The 20171-nt window shown below is 39.3% G+C and overlaps 1 protein-coding gene across 5 annotated transcripts in view; it reads right to left on the bottom strand.

Annotated features, from left to right (window-relative positions):
* Window positions 1-14727, bottom strand: part of TAB2 (TGF-beta activated kinase 1 (MAP3K7) binding protein 2) — a 72893-nt gene extending 58166 nt beyond the window's left edge. For 4 of the 5 annotated variants that reach the window (XM_066247906.1, XM_066247905.1, XM_066247909.1 and 1 more), the window contains exon 1: window positions 14345-14727. The gene's annotated coding sequence lies outside the window, so the exon portion shown is untranslated. Of the gene's footprint in view, window positions 1-13435; window positions 13575-14344 lie in introns of all 5 variants that reach the window. The other variant, XM_066247907.1, reaches the window with a different exon arrangement.
* Window positions 14728-20171: the final 5444 nt, after the last annotated feature.

Below are 20171 nucleotides of genomic sequence, written 5' to 3'. Positions count from 1 at the left end.
AAAAGGAAAGTTACCATCATTTAACAGTTTAAATTAAAAAAGCCATATCATATCAATTAAAGCAAATAAAGAATTTGACAAAATTTAGTCATGTTAAAAAAAACTCTTAAACTAGGAATAGTTTGTTGACCTGATAAACAGAATCTGCCAAAACCCTATGTAGCTATTATATACTTAATGGCGAAAGACTGAATGCATTCCCCTTAAGATCAGGAACAAGACAAGCTTGTCTGATTTCACCACTTCTATTACACATACAACTGGAAATACTAGCCAGAGCAGTAAGGCAAGAAAAGGAAATAAAAGGCACACAGATGGGAAAGGAAGAAATAAAACTGTCTTTATTCAAAGACACATTAGAAAACTCACAAAATCTACCAAGAACTCCTAGAACTGTTTAGCTTAGCAAGGTCTCAGGATACAGAGTCAACACAGAAATCAAGCATACTGCTATAAACTGACAATAACTAAAAACCAAAATAAAAAACACTACAGCACTCAAAGAGGATGGGTTTTGGGAGCTTGGTGAAAAGGGTAAAGGGATTAAGCAAAGAAAAAAACCTCACAGACACAGGCAACAGTACGAGGATTATAAAGAGGGAAAGGGGGGGGTATAGGGAGAGGTAGAAGCAGGTAAAGGGAGAATAAATGGTGATGGACGGAGACTTGACTTGGTGGTGAACATACAACATACAGATGATGGATTATAGAATTGTATACCTGAAACCTATATAATTTTATTAAGCAATGTCACCCCAATAAATTCAATAAAAATTTAAAGCACGTGCACACACACACACACACACACATACTTAACAATTGCTCCAAAAAATGTATTAGGTATAAATCTAAAAAAAAAGAAAGAAAGAAAAAGAAATCAAAACTACAATGAGATACCAACACCAACTCACACTTGTTAGATTGGCTGTTATCAACAAGACAGGTAATAGCAAATGTTGGAGAGGCTGTGGAGAAGAAGGAACCCTCATTCACTGCTGGTGGGAATGTAAACTAGTACAGCCATTATGGAAGGAAAGTATGGTGGTTTCTTCAAAAAATTAAGAACAGAACTACCATATGACCCAGCAATCCCTTTACTAGGAATCTACCCAAAGACCTCAAAAACACTGATACACGAAGACACATGCAATCCCATGTTCATCGCATTATTCATGTGGCCTAGACATGGAAACAACCAAAGTGTCCCTTGACAGAGTACTGAATAAGAAGATGTGGTACATATATACTATGAAATACCACTCAGCCAAAAGAAATGATGATGTATTACCATTTACAACAGTATGGATAGAGACCTTGAGGACATTTATCCTAAGTGAAATAAGTAAATAAAAAAACCCTAAAAACTGTATGATTTCACATATAGATAGATAGGTTATAAAACAGACTTATGGACATATATAAAAGTGAAGTGGTTAAGAGGGGAGGGAAGAAAAGGGACAAACATGGTGATGAAAACTGACTTGACTTTGGGTGATGGGCACACAATGCAATCACCAGTTCAAATGTTATAGAGATGTTCACCTGAAACCTGTGTACTCTTATTGATCAATGTCACCCCATTAAATTTAATTTCTAAATAAAAAAATGTTTAGGGTTTGTGTTCAAAAGTATAAAATGCTGATGAAAGAAATCAAAGACCACTTATATATAAGGAGAGAAATACTGTGTTAATGGATTAAAAGACAACAAGATAAAAAGGTCAATTTCCCAACAGATCCATGGTTTTAATGCAGTTCCTACCAAAATCCCAGCAGGAATTTTTTTGTAGATTCCAAATTTTACATGTTAAGGAGCTGGAATAGCTAAAACAATTCTCAAAAAGGAGAATCAAGTTAAAGGAATTTCACTATCTGATTTTAACACAGATAGTGAATATAGTAATACAAACACAGTAATCAAGATAGTACTTACTGGTGGAGGGACAGCCACAAACATTAATCAATGGAACAGAGCAAAGAATTCAGAAATAGATTCTTACAAATACAGCCATCTGATTTTTGACAATGGTGCAAATGCAACTGAATGAAGGAAGGATGATTTATTTTAAAAATGGTGCTAAACCAACTGGACAGCCATAGACAAAAAAAAATCTCAATCTAAACCTCACACTTTTATATAAAAATTAAGTCAAAATGGATTATAGATTTATATATACAAGATATAAAGCTTTCAGAAAACTTTTATAAGAAAATAGGAGAAAAATCTTTGGCACCTAAGGATAAGCAAAGGATTCTTAGATTTGACAACAAAGGCATGATCCATAAAAGAAAAAAAGATAAATTAGACTTTATCAAAATTAGAATTGTTTTGCTCTGCAAAAGCCCCTGTTAAAAAGAATGAAGTGATAACCTGCAGACTATGGGAAAATATTTACAAATCACATACTTAAAATAGCACTTGTATCCAGAATATGAAAAAAACCCACCAGACTTAAAATATAAAGTCTCATTTGAATATGAGCAAAAGACTTGAACAGACACTTCACCACAGAGGATATAAGGACAGCAAAGAAGCACATGAAAATATGTTCAACATCATTAGCCATTAGGGAAATGCAAATTAATGCTACAACGAAATGTCACTACTTACCTATTAGAACCATTGAAATAAAAAATATGGATACCCCAAATGCTGGCAAGGATGCGGATATATTGAATCTCTCATATATTGCTGGTGGGAATGTAAAAAGGTTCAGCCACTCTGGAAAGCGGCAGCTTCTTATAAAATTAAACATATACTTATCATACAACCCAGCAACTGCACTCCTGGGGACTTATCGTAGAGAGATAAAAATGTGTTTTCACGTAAAAACTTGTACAAAACTGTTCATAGCAGTTTTATATTTACCACTCAAACTGGAAACCCCAAAGTCATTCAGTCAGTCAATAGTTAAACAAATTGTAGTAGAGCCATACAACGGTATACTTTTTAACATTAAAATGAAAGCAACTACTGATACAATAAAGTGGATGGATTTCAAGGACATAATGCTGAATGAAAAAAGCCAACGATAACATAATGTAAAATTCCATTTATATAACACTTTCCAGAATACCAAAGTTATAGTGATAGAGAACAGATCAGTGGTTTCCAGGGGTTAAGGTTGAAGGAAAGGTATGACTAGATGCAGTTGGTCCCTGACTTACCAGAGTTTGACTTAACGATGGTGTGAAACCAATACACATTCAGTAGAAACTGGACTTCAAATTTTGATCTTTTCTCAGGCTAGCAATATTCCATAAGATACTCTCATGTGATGTGGCCACCAGCAGCGTGCTACTGCTCCCCATCAGCCACGCAACCACGAGGGTAAATGACCAATGCTCTATAGCACAGTGTTGCCAGCATTCTGGACAGGGTTTTATGTTTTCACATCCCGTCATGTCTACAAAGTGCCCATTTGTGTCTCTTGCTTCTGGTAAGAGTAGGAAGACATTTACTTTTGAGATGAACCTTAAGAAAACTGCCCAACTAACATAAGTGTTCTGAACATGTTTAAGGCAGGCAGGCTAAGCCTGACCTGTGGTGGCACAGCAGATAAAGTGTTGACCTGCAACACTGAGGTTGCTGGTTTGAAATGCTGGGCTTGCCTGGTCAAGGCATATATGGGAGCTGATGCTTCATGCTCCTCCCCACTTCTCTCTAAAAAAAAAAAAAGAAAGAAAAAGGAATAGGCAGACTAAGCTTTGGTGTTGGTAGCTTAGGTTTACCAACCTCATTTTCATCTTAGTAATATTTTGCCTTATGACAGCTCGATTGAGACATAACCCCACGGTAAGATGAGGTACATCTACATGGGGCAACACAAAGAACTTTCTTGTGGTGGTGAACAATTCCAGTTCTATTCCTGACTGTGACGGCTGTATGAATCTATACACATGATAAATGATACAGAACTACGTACACACAATGATCAAAAAATAAATCATGCTTTAAGTGAGGGGAAAAGAGGCAAATAGATCATGTCTTAAAACCCTTAGTGGCTTCCTGGCTCATCCTGAATAAAATTTAAAGACCTGACTAGAATCTAAAGATACAACATGAAAAGCACATACCCAGATCTCATCTACCCATCTCCCTCTTTTATCAGCTCCAACTACAATGGCCGCCTTGCTCTTGGAACATTGCAAGCATGTTCCCACCTAAAGGCCTCTCCATTTGCTAAGCTATTTCTTGATAACTTCATTAAGCACCAGCTCAAATGTCATCTAATCAGAGATGTTTTCCCTTTCTCCCCTCCCATATAAAGCAATGTCTTCTTCCTCTCTCTCCATAGACACCTTAAAATCAGCAAACACAACTCATATCTTCCTCACCTGTTACTACTGCTCCCAGTATGTTCTTGTACTGATGAATGACAGGCACTACACTATGCAGCCAGTATTCAAGCCAGGCCACGCACAATCCTTACCTTGTTTTACTTCACACTCAGTATTCTCTTCTCAAATTCATCACCTATTTTCCTCCTTAATCCCAATCCTAATTCAGCTCTTTATCAACTCTCAAATATCTGCCTCTCCCCTAAACCTGGATCTTTTCTAAAATATTCTCTACAATGAAGCCAGAGATCTTTCTACATGTGAATTTAATCACTTGTCTTCCATCACTTAGGATGAAGTCAAATCTACTTTACAAAGCATGTAAGCACCTTCATACTCTGTCTTCCGATTCTCCACTTCACTTCCTATTAACCCAGCGCTGGTGTTGAATGCATTGTGGAACTACTCAGTTACTGAACATGCCTGGCCTTCCCTACCTCCTCCATCCTTTGCACATGTTCTTCCCTCTGACCGAAATGGCTGCTCTTCTTCCAACTTGTCCCTCTTATCTGTCTGACACACACACATGAAGTGTCACCTTTCTTATGAAGATGTCCGTCTCATATCTGAGTCAGACAATCCCTGCTATAGATTCCTAAAGTGCTAGTGCTCTATGTTTAACCCTGTCATTGCATTTGTTACAGAATAGCATTCTAGTCTGTAAGTCTCTTGAAGGCAAGAACTATCTTACTCATCTCTCCATCCTTGTCACCTAGCAAAGTACCTGGCACTCAGTAGGAACTCAAAACTACTGGATAAGTGAATTAGATTGACTAATAAAAAATGTAGAGCTGAGACACAGTGGAAGAATGAGTCAGGCAAGACTTCTTGGGTTAGGCAGCTACTTTGCACAGGTGTGTCATAAAAGGCATATGAAACAAACTCCGTGGAGTTTCTTGCTATTCTTTTGATCATGTGATATCCTATAAAAGTGGAAGTACTAATCCTGTGGCTTGGTTTGGCTAAGTTCATCAGTCCAATTTTCCCATGAGCCAGTTACCTTCCCCAAAAAGTACTTCTTGTTCCACTTGCAGAGCTACAGTGACTGCTCTGAACAGTCATCCTGTAAATTCATGCCATTGTTCCTGAGGGAAAAATCTCATGAAGAGAATGAGGATGTCTCACTCAGGCCAACCAAGCACCTCAGCTAGAAAAATCTCAGAAAAAACCTGAAAGAAAAAGCAAGTTCAATCACTACATATCAATACATTTTTATGTGTAAAACAGAATCATCTATGTGGAAATGGGAATTTTTGGCACCCCCCCCATTTCCATGTATTTATGTTTCCACTTCTTAAAAAATCATCATAAGTGGCAGACAGTGCATAGTCAAGTACAGTTCAGGTACATGCTAGTCAAAAGGTAAATAGCCAGTTATGCTCAGTGCAAAAATACAGTATCTGTATTTCTACTAACTTTTGACAATGATCGCTTAGATATCTCCTTGAGAACTCTTTTCAATTTTAATAACTACTTACGTGTGATGTCTACATTCATTTGTTTTAAGTTCCTAAGAGTTTATCAGGTCACTAATTGCTTTTTAAAAATTAACCATGCAACTATGGCATAATTTGTGCTCAAGAGATTAAAATGGAATGCACATTGTTTTGAATTCCTTTTTTCTTTTTTTTTTTTTCTTTTTTCTGAAGCTGGAAACAGGGAGAGACAGTCAGACAGACTCCCGCATGCGCCCGACCGGGATCCACCCGGCACGCCCACCAGGGGCAACGCTCTGCCCATCCTGGGCGTCGCCATGTTGCGACCAGAGCCACTCTAGCGCCTGAGGCGGAGGCCACAGAGCCATCCCCAGCGCCTGGGCCATCTTTGCTCCAATGGAGCCTTGGCTGCGGGAGGGGAAGAGAGAGATAGAGAGGAAAGCGCGGAGGAGGGGTGGAGAAGCAAATGGGCGCTTCTCCTGTGTGCCCTGGCCGGGAATCGAACCCGGGTCCTCCGCACGCTAGGCCGACGCTCTACCGCTGAGCCAACCGGCCAGGGCTTGAATTCCTTTTAAAAAGTAAGTTTTCTTGCCTATATTGCTAAGTTAACTATTTCCTAGCGATGACATGTAGTATATACATATATACTACATGCTGACTTTGCTAACAGAACTATTCAGCAATAAAAACAAGGCTGAAAAGACCAAATGTATTTCATAATTTTTTCCCATTCTAATACCTTTACCTCCAGTTCATATCAGAATTATTGTTGTTTATTTCTCTGACTAAACAAAACTTGCCTGTATGAGAATCAGCAAGATCAAGATGTTGATTTCAAGATTTGTTTATATTGGCAAGCATTTTCTCTCATTGATAGGGAATGGAAAACCCTTTCTCTCAATTAGGTACTACTGGCGCTAGACTGATAACACAAGCAATATCCTTGGCCTGCCTGGCTGGCATACTGGCAGGAAACAAACTTGTGATGTGCTTAATTCTGCTAAAACTAAAAAGGTTAACATTAAGATATTAAAGGTCAAAAGAAAGTTTCCTTAATAAATCTTAGCGTAAAACTGTAAGCTAAAATTCTAAATATCATTTACTAATTCAGATGGAAGTATAGTTAATAAACCTGGGAAAAAGCTGAATTTACTAAGTGAAAATTACTTTTACATATAGAATATAGAATTATCTTCTATATCAGATAATTTACATAAAATGTATAATTTTCATCACCACAAACTTACAGATATTATAATTCATTGTACAGAAAAACAAATATAAAAACAAGCTGAGAAGCTAAGACATTGTAATTGGCCCCAACTCACAAAGTTACAGTTGCATTTGTTTTGTTTTGTTTTTCAATAATTCATTCTCCCAGAAACTGTCTTCTGCACTAAACAGGCATGTTAAATGGCCAGAATGACCCCCCAGAAACTTGCAAGTCTTTGATGGTAGCACTAATCTCTGTAATATATCCAGGAATGTGGCATTACTTTAGACTTACTGTTTTGGCAATGTTGGGGGTGAGGGCTTGGTTGCAAGAATCACACACTTTAACAGGTTAGTTCTTCTGAATAATTCTATTAATAATAATCAGCATTCATGTAAAAATCTGTTAAATTCTAATCGCTTACTCTTGCTTCTCCTGTCTCTTTCTACAGGACCTCACCCATTTTATTGTTTGGCTTCTGTTACTTGTACTAGGACTGTTTTTGTTTTTAAGTGAAACAAGAATGCCGTTTTCTTTAACAAGGCAATTAAAATACTACAAATTCTTAATATGCCCTTGTCTATGTTGTACCTGTTTGTGGATAAATCAGATTTTCTTTTTTGAAGCCACTCAAACTAATACTCAGCAGTAATATCCTTTTCCGGTGGGAGGTTGTTACAGTTCAAAACAAGCAAACAATCCACTAGAGCATCAAAGTATTCAATTTTATGTAATTCTATCTCATTTCTAAAATAATAATGTATCCAAATTTGAATATAAACAATTTGTCTTATATATATGTTTGTGGGTATTTTTTTTAAAGCCAAGAAATATTTTGTGTAAATGACTAACGTTTCAGAACTTAAGGGAAGTACTAAGTTTTAGGAAAGCTAAAATTATTATTCATTAGGCAGAGGATAACTTGCCACAGAACAGGAAAAAGCTGACTGGTGCTAAGACTTAAACATATAAAAAATGGTTACTGTTAAAGTAGGGTGAGGTGGGATATCTTCCCTTTTCCATGAAAATACCAGTATTCCCACATCACAGGAATTTAAGAAAGTGACTGAGCCACTTAATTCATAATAAAATTAAAAAATAAAATTCAGGTATAAACCTACAGTTTCATTGAAACTGTTTTGAAGAGACAAGATAAAGTTGTCTTTTAGCAACTAAGAGCATGTACTTATGCATGAATTACTTTTTCTACTCTACTTTTTAAAACTGCTATTCACTTTTATTTCAACAACTCACAGGGAATGGTTAACAAATATGTATTAATCTAGTTGCAAATGAATGATATCTTCCTTTCAATTTCTAGGATATTTTCCAAATTTTTAGCTAGATTACAAAAATTGGCATTCAGAAGACTTTGCATCACATCTTAGTTTGTGCTTAAAATTACAGATTCTAGTGTAGCCACTTTTCAGACTCAGAAGGTGCTTACTATCAAAGAGTAGAGATATATAGAAAAACTATCAATAAGAATCATTCAGTGTTGAACAGAATTTCCTGAGCTCCTAACTATAGGCCAGGTACTGAAGACATGGTGCAGTCAGGAGTGAAAAGAAAATAAGAGATGGTCACCGGGAAACTCAATTTAGTGATCTCCAAATCAAAAAATGAAAAACAACTGCAATTTGATTGGCTAGTCTATTCTTTCCTCAAAAAAGGTCATTCACATTTGCATTATTTTATCTTTGTAAAAGTTTTCCTTAATACTCTGTAAATTCTTTGAGTTACCTTTCTTCACACAACAAAGGAGTAAGTAATAAATAATAAAAATAGCAAACATTTACTGAATTGAAACATTTACACTATGTCAGGCACTGTACTAAACGTTTTACAAGTATTTCCATGAATTGGGATCTTACACAGTATTTGTATCTACTTGTCAAAATGCTGAGACCCAGCTCATCAACCTATACAACAAGACGAGTCACAACCTTCCTTCACCAGGAAAAGGTAAAAAACAGGTTTACTTCTGATATCATGTTGACCAGATAACATGTACAAACTCCCCCGAAAGCACTAATGACTATAAGTTACAGTTGCATTTTAATTAACCTCATGCTATCAGACAAGACTGCTTTAGTTGTTCAAATAAAATGTACATTAGACAATGTCCCACAGTACTATGAGAACATCTTGGAAGAGTCACCAACTTCAGCTATGTTTCACTGACCTCCAGATAGGCAGTAAACAAAAAAGTTGCAATTTACTGAGCCCCTTCTATATCAGATAATTTACATAAAATGTATAATTTTCATCACAACAAACTTACAGATATAATTCATTGTACAGAAAAACAAACAAACAAAAAACAAGCTCAGAGAAGCTAAGACATTGTAATTGGCCCCAAATCACAAAGCTAATAGGTGATTACCAGGATAGTAAGCTCCAAATTTTCTATGAGCCTCAAACCAACTTTTGAAGTACTAACAAAAGGAAACCGCTATTAATTGAAACTCTGTACAAACACAACCATGTTCCCAAGTTATAAAGTATATTCGTAAACGAGAAAATCTATGTATAGGATAGTTTTTGTTTCTGAAAGCAAGGATAATATCCATTACACCATTTTTAAAAGAATAGGCTATGTCCATTTCCCAAACCCCTTTTCTGTTTTACTTTTCCCCACAGTACTTTTTTCTCCGAGATAAACTACATTTTACTTATCTGTGTCTTCCACATTAAAATGTAAACTATATGAGGACAAAAATTTTGTGTATGTTATTCACTGCTGCATTTCCAGTATCTTGAAGGTCCTGGCACATACTAAGAGTGCAGTAAATATTTGTGAAATCAATGAAAGCTGGGTACCCAATAGGCATTCAGTAAATATTACAACAGTTTCTTTCTCTTTCCTTTACTATGTAACAAACACTAAAAATGTTAACATTAAGATATTAAAGGTTAAAAGAAATTTACCAATACCTTGATAGCAAATGTTGAACTGGAATAGATAATTAGAAATATAATAAAATTTCTTATTAAAGCTTTATATTAACAATGATAGGCAAATCAGATGGACACATTTAGCAAAGCCTCATCATCAAGCACCATCAGGAGATAAGAGGGTCTACATCACTGGTAGTCAACCTGGTCCCTACCGCCCACTAGTGGGCGTTCCAGCTTTCATGGTGGGCAGTAGCGGAGCAATCAAAGTATAAATAAAAAGATAGATTTAACTATAGTAAGTTGTTTTATAAAGATTTATTCTGCCAAACTTGGCAAAAATCCAACATCAAGTACTTGGTAAGTAGTTATTATTATATGCTTTAACTTGCTGTAACTCTGCTTTATAAATTTTATAAAGTAAAGTTACTTCCCTACTTTACAAATCACCATTACTGTGGAACCGGTGGGCGGTTAGAAAATTTTACTATGAACAGAGATACAAAAGTGGGTGGTAGGTATAAAAAGGTTGACTACCCCTGGTCTACATAAATGAATTTCAAATGAATGCATTTTTAAGTGCCAAAACTTTAATCAAATTTCAGAGATCTTTTATTGATATCTATCTATCTATCTATCTATCTATCTATCTATCGCCATGTTGTGTTTGTTTTGTTTTTGTGGCAGAGACAGAGAGTCAGAGGAACAGATAGGGACAGACAGACGAGAAGGGAGAGAGATGAGAAACATCAATTCTTCATTGCGGTTCCTTAGTTGTCCATTGATTTATTTCTCATATGTGCCTTGACCGGAGGGGGGGGGGCTAAAGCAGACCGAGTGACCCCTAGCTTGAGCCAGCGACCTTGGGCTCAAGCTGGTGAGCCTTGCTCAAACCCAATGAGCCCGCGCTCAAGCTGGTGACCTCGAGGTCTCGAACCGGGTCCTCCGCATCCCAATCCGACACTATCCACTGTGCCACCACCTGGTCAGGCTGCCATGTTTTTACTTTGTAACAATTCTGCCTTGGATCTCCTTCTGAAACATCAACTTGTTAGTGATGCTTTTAACAGTAGCTCATTCTTTTTTTGAGGATTAAGAAACTGGAAACTAAGCATATTCTGAAATGAGTCAATGAAAATCCAAATGAAAAGTCTAAGCGAAATGCGTAACTTTAATGAAGCTGACTACAAGTAGTTAAGTACTACTTAGTACTAAATATGGTGTTTTGAGGGATGGAATATCTAGAAAACAAAGAAAAAGACAGCCATTCTTAATCTTACTCTATCTAGTCAAGTTTAGTGATTAACTAAAGAGAATGTAAAAAGTACAGTACTAGCTACCCCTAAGAGTACTTACTCAGGTTTTTAGCTTTCTGATTAAACAAGTATCCTTGATTTTTTAGGATCAGAATCATAAGATGAAATGTTAAAATACAATAAGTATTCTGGAAATGCGAGCCAGGGGTAAATAAATATGTACATATATTCAAATTTCATATAATTTTAGTGTCTCCAAATCCTTACCATGTTAATACAGAGAGTTTAAAATAAGATGACATATATAGATTGTCAAGTCTATCAAAAGATTCAGAGCAAATCTCCTTCATACAGTTCAGCATGATCACTTTCCTACGCTTGGCAGCCACCCCTACCTACATCTCCAAATTCCTGGCTGCCTAAAACTGTTCATCTAATCCTCTCCCACTATCTTATCCTCTATCTTCTCCTTATTTCTCTTTTGCCCCAACTTTCACACTTGCCTCTGCTCTTACCTCATTACCCTTCTATTTTAAAGAGTCCCAATTTCTGATGGATCAAATACAGATGACCTAAGTGAAACAAGGGGAAAACGCTACTGCTGTTCTGGGTCATGGGAGCCTAGCCAGGAAGAGATATAACAGAACTGAAGCCTTTTTGAATTAGTTTTATTTATGAACTTTATATATTATAAAGATTAGCAGGGACTCCCCCCCACCAAACATCTATAACAAGGCAAAAATTTGCCTTTAAAATGTTGATGGTCATTAAATAAAAGGTAAACTTATAGTCTTGTTCAGTTTATATACCTAAAAAAAATGCTGTTTTATAAAATTCAGACATTCTTCACAGATTTTTTTGGCTTGAAACTCATATGAGTTTCATGTAAATAGTCTATATTACACCCATTTTCCAAAATGCAGTATGTTCATAGATATGTATGTACATTTCATCTAAACAGTATTTGAAGAAAAGAATTTTCCTTACACGGAAAACTACAGAAGTAGAATGGGTTTTTAATTCTATCAAGACCCACAAGACCAATCATGTTAAAACATTTACCTAAGTGCTATGTGTTACAAATACTAAAACAGTACTCAGTAATGACATAATTAGGGTTCTGGGTAGTACCCACTTAACTGCAGAGTTTAAAAACCTCCTCATTTCATTAGGTGCAATAATTGCTATGCAAGTTTTAAACAATATCCTTAGTTGAAGGCCAAGTACTTCTCTCCATTAAAGGGAGGAACAAATATAAGTATTATTTCAATCAAACGGTATTGATCCAAGTTAAAATTTATTTTTCAGGAAATCTGTAATACATGACATTCTGATATTTCTCACTTCTTAAATGAGTTACAAAAGCACGGGTTCTACTATGTGACAGTCCACGAAAGAGGGTTGAAAGGCTACATTTCATTAGTGTCCTTTGAGAATACTTTTTAATTCAGGAAAGGTTATTCCATGCACTCAAGAGAAAAACGAAATAATGGAGTATATTTCTAGTGGATGACTTACTCATCTAATTAACACCTTCAACTTTCAGTTGATCCTTTCAAGATTTAAATCTTAAGCACCCTCTATTAAAAACTGAATACATTTTAAGGGGGAAAAACCCCAACAGAAGTTCTGAATCACTGGAATTTTTGTTCTATTTCCTGTTAACACACTGATAATACCATCATTCAATACATTCGTCCCACACACCTTTTTTTAAAAGCTATAGGATCCTTTCTAAACCAACTTGGTTCTAATTTAATTTGTAGCTCATTTATCTGACAGTTCCTCCTATTGTTTCTAATTTATGTCCTCAGGCAAACCATACAGTGAGATGAAAAGCATGTCTTCCTTTAGTAGAGAATGCAATGTTTTCGTCTAAAGTCTCGCAAGCTGTTAGCTCTTAAAATCAATCAGGACTTCACTGTTATGAAAAGCTCAAAGGTATTTTTTTAAAAGGTGTCATTTCGCTGCTACTGTATGAAGAATGTGGTAAGCAGCAGGAGTGTAAAAACTGAAAGCAAAAATTCTCCATGCCCACCAAAATTCCCGGCTAAATCTGAAATTGCATAATGAGCAACATACTCCTCTGTGTGAGCTAAGGCACAAAGTAATTTCTTTTATAAAACGAGAACCAACCTGACCCTGAAATTCGACAGCTTTACCTACAAACTTACCTAAAACAGACAAAATGGATGCAAAATTATACTGCCTCACTGTTGCCTCGAATACAACCTTAGTGTTCAAGAACTTGCCAATGAATAAAGGCACTGAGAACAGCCTGGGACTGGGTACCTGAATTTCTTGAGAAACCGCTGAGAAGCTGCAAACTCCCTCCGCTCTCCTGGAAGCTCCTCTTATCAGAAACATTTGAAGAATTTCTCCACGACAATTAAGCTGACTTGAAGAATGGAAACCTAACATCTCAAATATACTATATATGGAATGAAACATGGCCAAACACATAAATACAAACTCACCCGGCCTGTGACACTCCGGTATACAACTCTGCCTGAGCAATACCACAACATCAGCAACCGAAAGATACACCTGTCACCTGGCTAGTGCTCCCCAGACCTTTACAGCCTCCCTGCCACAACCACAGTCTTAGGGTGTGAGGCTGATCGAGCAGCCAACTCTCGTGAAATCTAGGGGCCACATGATCACAGCGGGGCTTGCTCCTCACTTCAGGGCTGCAGGAAACCAACACTGGAAAGGGAACGACCTTCTCCCCCAGACCCCGAAAGCATTCTCTCGGTCTTTCCTGCCAACGCCTCTCCTGCAGGTCATCTTTCTCGGGACCACGGCTCCCCAAAAGGAGGTGCCTATCCGTCACCCCGATCTCACACTCGCCCGAGGGGCAGGCCGGAGGCACCGGTGCAGGCAGGGGCCCTCCCCACCCCTGGCACCCCCCCAGCCGGGCTCTCCCCCTCCCCCTCCCCCAGACGGTCCTCCCCGGGGCCCAGGCCCGGCCCGATGCTCCCCACCCCCACCCGGTCGGGAGGACCTGGGGGGGCTCCCTCTCCGCCTCACCACCCGGGGAAGGAAGGAGGCGGAGGGAGGAAGAGTGCGAGCGCGAAGCGGCCGCCCCGCACGGGCCTTGCGAAACGGCAGAGCCCGTTCCAGGCGGAGGGGGGTGCGCGGAGCGGAGGGGAGAGCCGAGACCCGGGATCCCGCCGAGGCCCGGCTGCGCTGTCCGCTTACCCTTCGCCGCCGCTTCCCCCTCCTCCTCCTCGGCCGCCGCCGCCGCCTCTCCCACTAGGGCAGCCGTCTCCACCGTCACCGTCGCCGCCGCCTCCACCACGGCCGCCGCCAGCGCCGCCGCCGCCTCCGATTCCACCCGACAGGGGGGACACCTCAGCCCTCCCGCCCTCCCCGCTCAGCCCCTCCGATCGGCCGCCGCCGCCGCCGCCACCTCCCCGCGGCCGCCGCCGCCGCCGCCGCTCGTGGCTGAGGGGGAGGGGAGGGGGTCGGGCTGGGTCGCCCCGCCGGCGGCTGCTGCCGATCAGAAACGGTGGCTGGGTGGCGTCGCCGCTGCCCGCTCCTCCGCCCCGGCTCGCTCGGCCTCCCTACCTCCCGCTGCCCCCACCCCCCTCGCGCTCGCCGCCCTCCCCCCACCCCCCCAGCTCTCGCTCGCTCTCGCCGCGGCTCCGCCAGCCCAGTGCAAATCAAAATACTGTCACACAATATGGCGGCGCGGCCGCCGGCAAACACCGCGAGATCTGCGGCCGCCGCCTCGGCGGCGGCTGTGACGAGGCCTCTCCCAGCCGGGCGGCGGCGGTGGCGGCAGTGGCGGCGGCGGCGCGGGGATGCTCTTTCTCCGCCCTGTACCCCTCCCCTGGCGCTCGCTGACTCCACGCCCGGCTTGCGGAGGCTGCGGGGAGGAGGCTGCCCACGGCGCGGACTGGCGCCGGCGCCTAACGGGGAGGCCCGGGGGCCTCTGTGTCTGTCCGACTCTCTCGGTCGCGGCCGCGCAGACTGGAGGGGGATGTCCGTGTGGGGAGGAATCCAGGGTTCCCCCTGGACGCGGCCGACAGCCGCGGGGCTGGACGGAAAGAGAGACCAGCACCCGGCTTCAGCTCCGGGTGGGGGGGTGTGGGGCGCCGGGCCGGGCCGGGCCGCCGGCCGCTGCAGGTGGGCCCGCCGCGGAGGCCGCTGTCCGGGCACGCCGGGCGGGACACACCCCCTTGGAGCCGCGGCGCCGAAGCCGCGGGCGGACGGAGGCGGCCCGTGCAGGACCGCAGTCCTCCCCGAGTGTGCGGCAGCTGTCCGACAGCCACGCAACTCCCAGCTTCCGCGCTTGGAGAAAGTGTTTGAGTTTTCTTGAGCGCTTCCAAAAAGAAGAGAAAAGAAAAAACCCCTAAATACTGCAAGCGTTTTGTTGTTTCGCTTTTATTTTAATTGCACGTTCCTAGAAGTCCTAGAAGCAGAGCCAAAGACACTTTAACTTGTGGGGAGAAGGGGAGACTTCTATCTTCTTAAAGAAATATTTAATTTCTCTAGGAAAAGAAGAAAAACATTTCTCACAATGAAAAATACTTCTTCGTATCGCTCTCATGGCGTCCAAAACGCTACAGCCTTTTCCTGCCCCTGTCCAAAATTTCCATAGCTCTGCCAGTTTCTTCCTTGAAACGATTCTTACTCCCCAGAAAAATCCTCACGGACCATTTTTATTCTTGTTTCCAGTGTGAGTGCTATAGCTACAGTGAGAGACTTTTTTTTTTAAAGCATCTTTTAAGTACAAGCTTTTTTTCTTCTTCTAAAGTTGAGGCTATCCCCAGTTCTTTTTCCCTCATTTAAAAATATCTGAAATCTTCAGATACAGTGCCAGTTCAAAACCTTTACCACTTCAAAAGCCCAAAATATTTATTATTACTTACAAATCATAATTTAAGTATTTGTCTCTACATTGTCGTTTTCATTAAGAGGTGTTAAAGTAAATTAGGATTTAAAAACCGGAAAGACTATAGTTTTAATTTATTCACTGGGAGTAGTGAGAAATCACTCAACTAATAATACTTTACAGTAGTCCTCTTTGAGGAATTATTTCCATATTCAATATGAAAATAATTGATGAAATAAGTCAGAGAAACTAAATCCCTTATGAAGTAAATTTCACTTGTCTTTGAAACCAGTACAAGTACAGAACCGACTGCTTTTGAAATGGTAGAATTATGCATTGTATATAAAAATAAATATGTACATACATATTGTCATAGAAATGCAGGGCTTCGTAAACTTGAGAATATGATAGGCATGAATAGGTCAAGTCTGAGAACCAGTGGGTGGCAGAGAAAGTATGTATAATAGTACATCCTTCCCCCAAACTGAGGAGCTTTAACTTTGACCTGGATCTTCCTGAAGAAGTGTCAGACAAACCCAAACGAAGGAAAATTCCATAAAATAACTGGCCTCTATTCTTAAAACACTGTGAATATCATAAAAGACAGCACAAAAACGGCTGATTAAAGGAAACAATGCAATATGTGACCCTAAACTGCATCCTTTCCTAGAGAGACATGACAACTAAGTGCAAATGTGACCCTGAACTGGATCTTTTACTGGAGGAGAAAAATGCTATTGATATATAGGACATTATTGGGATAATTGGTGCATTTGGAATATAGAGTATAGATTAGATAAAAGTACTGTATCAATGTTAAATTTCCTGAATATGTTATATATGAGACTATATTCCTAAGAAAACACAATGAATACTAAGGGGTAAATGACATTATGTATGCAGTTTTCTTCCAAATGGTTCAGAAAATTTTACACATGCATGCACACACACACAATCTTTCACATCTTTCATACACATACAGAAAGAGAGAGGTGAACAAAATCTAAACAGTGGTGAACCTAGGTTATTATGGTTTTTATTGAAGAAACTATTTTCATTGAAGTTAGAATATGATGAAAAAGGGGTTCTTTTATAAAATAAGGAACTTAAAATCAGCCATAAAAAAGCACAAGAAATGGAGTCTTCAAAATATACATAAGAACAGATTGATTCCTACAAAAATAATTCGCAGAGACAAAAGAGAATATATTTGCTTTTTTGGAGTCTATAATAAAATTATAGCTTATTTTCCAAAGATGGCTTAACTGTTCTCATGCTTGAAGATGGTGGTATGTGTTTTTTTAATTGTGGTGAAAAAGCATACTATTTAATTTACCATCTTAAACTTTTTTTTTTTTTTTTAAGAGAGAGAGGCAGGGAGAAAGAGACAGGAACATTGAGCTGCTCCTGTATGTGCCCTGACCTAGAATCAAACTGGCAACCTCTGCACTACCATACAACACTTCAACCAACTGAGCTAACTGGCTCTTAACCATTTTTAAATGTAGAGTTCAGTAGTGTTAAGTATATTCAAATTATTGTGCAACAGATCTCTAGAACTTTTTCAGCTTGCAACACAGAAACTCTATACCCTCTAAATACTAATTCCCCCTCCCTAGTCCTTGGCAACCACATAGTATTTTCAGTTCTAAGAAATGTTTAAGTATTTTAAAAACTTGGTAAATATGGACCTTTCTGTGCTATTCTTGCAATTTTTCACTAACTTTAAAATTATTGCAAAGTTGAAAATTAAAAAAAACAACCTAAAGAACTTTGAACTGCAGAGAATTTGCCTCTGACAAAGAGGAGAAATGTTGTGAGATAGACAGGTAGAGAGAGAAAGAGATTCTTTTCAAAAGAACTGGCCATCTGTTTCTCAGTAATAGATGGAAGTTTTGGTCATTCAGCTTTTCTTTCTTATTTAATCTATTTGGATTTGAAACAAAAATAGTTAGGAACCCTTCTGTGTTTGGTAAATGTGAATTCCATATTTAATAATCCAATAAATACTCAGTGTCTATTAAATACAAGGCTATGTGGAGAAAATAAGAGGGAATAAAAGCAGTCCGTGCCCTTCCGTTGCTCTCTGTAGTGATAACAGGAATAAGATAAAATCCTTGTACTACATTTAGAACCCTTTTTGTCTAGTACTGTGCCCTCTGAGACAGTGACCACTGGCTTCCTGTAGCTATTTACCCTTAAATTAATTAAACAAAATGGAAAGTTCAGGCCCTCAGTTGCACTGGCCACATTTCAAGTGCTCAGCCATCTTCGCAGAAAGTTCTGCTGCACAGGTAGAAGAGATTACACTATATAACCAACATTAATACAAGATAGATGGTAATTAACACTATAGAAGGTTAGGGGAAGGAGATTACTTTGCAGGATATGAAAATAGGGGAAACGTCAGGGACAGTTTCAAGAAGAATATTGCACATGCATAAGAGGAAGTGAAGCAAGAGTAATCCAGTAGGCAGAAAAGAAAGAGGCATATTTGAGAGAACTTAATTCTGTGCATCTGTAACGTGAGGTATGTGAAGAAAAGTAGGTGTGTATAACACCACAAATACTAAGCTACTGAGTCTGAACTATTGTTTAGGTAAATTAATGGTCTTTGAATGAGATAAAAGATATGGTCAAATAGTTTTTGTTGGGTTTTTTTTGTTTGTTTTTTTGGGGTTTTCTTTGCAAGAGAGAAAGAGGGATGGATAGACAAGGACAGACAGGAAGGGAGAGAGATGAAAAGCATCAACTCATGGTTGCAGTACCTTAGTTGTTCATTGACTGCTTTCTCATATGTGCCTTGACCAGGGGCACTTTAGCTGAGCCAGTGACCCCTTGCTCAAGTCAGCAACATTGGGCTCAAGCCAGCAACTTTGAGCTTCAAGCCAGCAACCTCTGGGCTCAAGCCAGTGACCATGGAGTCATGTCTATGATCCCACACTCAAGCCAGTGACCCTGCACTCAAGCTGGTGAACTTGCATTCAAGCCAGTGACCTTGGGGTTTCAAACCTGGATCCTCAGCATCCCAGGTCGATGCTTACTATCCACTGCCCCACTGCCTGGCCAGGCATGATCAAATAGTTCTTTAAGAAAGATAATCAAGCTGCATGTTTATGAAATGGATTAGGTTGAAAGGCATAAAGATCACATACCATTGCAAGAGCCCAAATGAGAGGTAATGAGGAATTGATATAAAGTGGTCTATCATTAAGGATATTTTCAGTAGCATTTAACAAATCACAATTTAAAATGACTTTAAGCAATAACAAAATTTATATCTCACAACTTTGGAAATTACAAGGTAGAGTAGACTTCAGGTTTGAAACATTCAGAACAGAAACTTGATACTATCATCAAGGACCAAGAAGGCTCTTTCTATCTCTGCTCTGATGTCTTCAGTGTTGGCAATGTGAGGGTACTGTAAGGTTGAAAAACATTTGCTTTTGTTTGTTTTGATTTGGTAAGAAATAAGAGATAATTGGCCATGTTCACAGGCTGAGGTGAAAATTCAAAGTAGTGTGAAAGATTGAAGATGCAAGAATGAGGTGATGGTCTTGAGCGTCCAAGAGAAGCATATGAGAATAACAATGATGATACAAAAGGAGAGTTTGAATTTCCAGGGGAAGGGACATTTTCTGAGACAAAAATGAACAAGAAAGAAAATTGCCAGATATTTGTGTATGCATGTGTATTTGTATGTGTGCAAATTAAAAGTTGATTCTAAAATTTATGTGGAAATACAAGGATCTAGAATAACTCAAGACAGTTTTGAAGAAAAATAAAGTAAAAAAAAAACTCTACTAAGTTTGAAGACTTATTAAAAAGTTCCATAATTAAGATAGTGTGGTATTGGCACAAAGATAGATGAATGCACCAAAAGAACATAATAGAGAATCCAGAAATAGAACTTTATTTATGACAAAGGCATTGCTGCAATTTAGTGAAGAAAGGATAATATTTTCAGTAAATGGTACTGTAGCAATTGGCTATTCATATGGAAAAAAGGTACTTGACTGCTACCTCACACCATATACAAAAGCTTAATTAAAGATGGATCGTAGACCTAAATTTAGAAGGTAGAGAAACAAAGCTATTAATAAAAAGACACTATCAGGAGAGTGGGTTGAGTAGAAAATATATCTGACAATGAACTCATTCAGAATATGTAAAAACAATTCTACACAT

This window comes from Saccopteryx bilineata, chromosome 12, assembly GCF_036850765.1.
Source record: "Saccopteryx bilineata isolate mSacBil1 chromosome 12, mSacBil1_pri_phased_curated, whole genome shotgun sequence".
NCBI classification, from domain to species: Eukaryota; Metazoa; Chordata; class Mammalia; order Chiroptera; family Emballonuridae; genus Saccopteryx; species Saccopteryx bilineata.
Note: the sequence above shows the minus strand (reverse complement) of the source record. Positions and strands in the feature narration are given on the sequence as shown.